The sequence below is a fragment of the Grammomys surdaster genome, unplaced genomic scaffold, assembly GCF_004785775.1.
Source record: "Grammomys surdaster isolate TR1022 unplaced genomic scaffold, NIH_TR_1.0 724, whole genome shotgun sequence".
NCBI lineage: Eukaryota > Metazoa > Chordata > Mammalia > Rodentia > Muridae > Grammomys > Grammomys surdaster.
In genome coordinates this window covers 584,411-587,424 of record NW_021605143.1, presented here as the reverse complement: position 1 = coordinate 587,424, position 3,014 = coordinate 584,411, and positions in this window count along the sequence as shown.

The following is a 3,014-nucleotide window of genomic DNA, read 5'->3' as shown; positions in this document are numbered from 1 at the left end:
GCGACGGGCCAGGGCTGGGGGTCAGCGGCGCTCACCATCCTGGGGCCGCTGCTGCTGCGGCTGCTGCGGCCGCCGCGGCCGGGAGCGGGACTGGGCAGTGGGGGTGGCCGGACAAGGGGCGGCCCAGGCTCCCCCCGCAGGCAGGACCCCCACCCCGCCTCCCCTCGCCCGCCCCCAGCGCCCTCCCTCCGGGCCCGCGCCCCGCCCCTCCCAGCGCCCCGCCCCCGCCCCGCTTGCCCGGCCCCTCTCAGCAGCCTCGCCGCCCCGCCTCTCCCTCCCCGGGCTCGAAAATAAATTAGCCACCCGGGGGAAAAAGAGCAAATGACCCTCGGTGCGAGCGTGTCCTTGCGCCACTCTCAGGCTGCTCGCCCGCTCCCGCCTCCCCTCCCGTCGGAGCGGGAAGTTGCGCTGGGGGTGGAGGCTGGCCTGGAGGCGGGGAGACCGGGGAGGCCGGACGGGCGCAGAGGCCAGGACTGAGCTCCTGGCTGCCCTGAGTGGCCGCTGGCTGTGAGCCGCTTCCTGGGTCGAAGGGCAAAGGGGAAGGCGGCTGGCCGGACCCGCCCCGTCCGCTGCCTGGCCAAGACCACCTCTCCTAGGACGCCTGTGGACTATGGCCTACGTCCCTGCCCTGGGCGTGCAGAGCTACAGCGTGCAGGATGCCCCTGGCAGAGCTCATAACCAGGCGAGGGCACTGTCTCTGCACAGGTGCCACAGAACAGTGTGTGTGTGTGTGTGTGTGTGTGTGTGTGTGTGTGTGTGTGTGTACACTACTGAAGCAGTGGACTCGGTGGTGCTACAATCACACTGGAGAGCTTGCCCAAAGAGACTACGGTCATCCTGGGCCCACCAGGACCTACGGATAAGGAGCCCCAGCCACCTAGTGGGCTTACAGGTGACAGCGGAATTTGCTTTGAGGCTCTCCCAATGTAGAGTAGGCTCCGTTTTAAGCAAGCATCTCAGAGCTTCTGTGGTGATAAAGGCCAAGACTCCCTCGGCCTTAGGAGGCCATGGCACAGGCGCGACGCTTGGAGATTCTGGAGTAGCCCAGAGCGTCCAGACGTTCTGTGACCAGCATTTCCCACCCGTAGGTAGTGCTTGGGGGCTCTGAGGCCACCCTTTCTGGGACTTCCTTTCCTTCCGGGTGGCAGTTCAGCAAGAGCATCCGTAGGACAGGACTCACGCTGGAGGGGCTTCCTCTAACCTGCAGAACAGGCCTCTGACCTCCAAGTCTGGCAGAATTCTAAGACTATCTCTTCACTTGTGATCACGTTTCCGGAGACTCGAGGATCCCACAGACCCAGGCAGCTCGGCAGATGCCAGGGAAAGGAAAGACACAGGTCGCCAATCATACTCCCCCCACCCCCAGCCCATAGTCTAAATATGGAAATAAGACGAGTATCCAATAAAGTTCTGAAATTCATCAAGACGGGGGGGGGGAGGGCTTTTCTGGCCCCAGAATTTTCCCGTTTGTATCCCACCTTCCCGTTCTTACCCACCCACACACCCTGACACAAATCAGGGATTCGCCAAAACTCAGGAGTGCTGGGCCAGGCCCTCAGCATCATAATTAGAAACGCAGGGTGCAAACAGCTACAGTCCCCATCTTAGCAGGGCAAGGGCTTTGACAAACAAGAAACTACTTAAATTCGATCTTTCTTCACTGTTAGGACATCCGAGGCCAGAGAGAAGAGCCTTGGTTAGGAGCACTCAGAAAAGCCTGATCTAGAGCCCCTGCACCCCTATTCTCTGTACCCCCAGCCCTTGCAGGCTCCCTTGAGGGCCAGTGTCCACTGGAGCTAAGCAGAGATACCTCCGTAATCCAGAATTGTGACAGGATGCCAAGGCTGACTGGCCTTGCTGATGGGTGTCCCTGGGACCAGACTACACCGGGCTCTAAGATGAGGTGGTGCGTTCTGAGGCACCCAGCTTGAAGGAAATGTTCATGTCTGCCTAGAGACAAAAGCCTTTCAGTGCCAGGATCTCAGGAGGGCTTGCTCACACCTCATCGGGGATGCCTGGCGTGCCACAGAAGCCTCTGTGAGGCTCCACAGGCCAGCCCAGCAACTTGGCAGTATCAGGTGGTTCTGATTCTCAGGTGGCCATGGGTCACAGTGAGGGCTTTAGTTAGCAGGTGAGGGGAGCCTGGTCACTTTCCTCCTTCACTTACATCCTGTCCAGTGCCCAGGCAATGAAGTATTGCTTTCCTTCTCTGAGCTCATTAAGGCTCTGTTAATACATCACCTCGAAACTGACACACACTCAGTCCTGGCAAATGGCCTTTCATCATATCTCCATTCTTGGCCTTTCTGGGGGGGGGGGGCTAATCTCTGAGGGCTCCTGCTTGACCCCTCTCCTATCTGCCCTCAGGCAAGGGATCTGTGCCCTGCAAGCCCCCTGCTGAGGTCACTGGGAGCCTCCCAGGGCAGGTCAAGTGCCCACAATGGATTGGATAATAATAGTGGTAACGATAGCTAATACATCGCTCTTCCAGACTCGCCACCCTCTGCAGCCATTTGGTTTCTATCACTTCCAGCATGAAGTATCCACTGCCACCCACCCGTGAGCAGGGGCTACGCTTGGTGTGTGGCTAGATGCTAGCAACTGCATGTGTGTGTGCGTGGTGGGAGAGCATGTGTAGATAGGAACGGGTGGGTACATCTTGATCCAGAGATGGGCAACAAGTGCTTTCAAAAACAACGCAGAATGCCTCTCGCCCACTGGAAGGGCTTTAGAGGGAGGGAGCAGGTGGGGTGAAGAAAGAAAGAAAAGGGCCCCAGGGAAGGATGGGTGGACAGAGGAAGCAGAAAGAAGTGGAAGGGAGGAAGAGGAAAGGGCGGGAACTCTCTTTCTATGTGGTCTTCTGCTGGCCCCTCAGGAGTCACTATGGGCAGGAAAGGAAGGAAGCATGTCCTGGAGAGGACAGGGAGTGTGCCCAGAGGACACCACACCCCACCAGCTGCTGCCCAAACTTGCCTCTGGTTGGGCTCAGGCTGCTCTGGCTACAAATGTAAGTG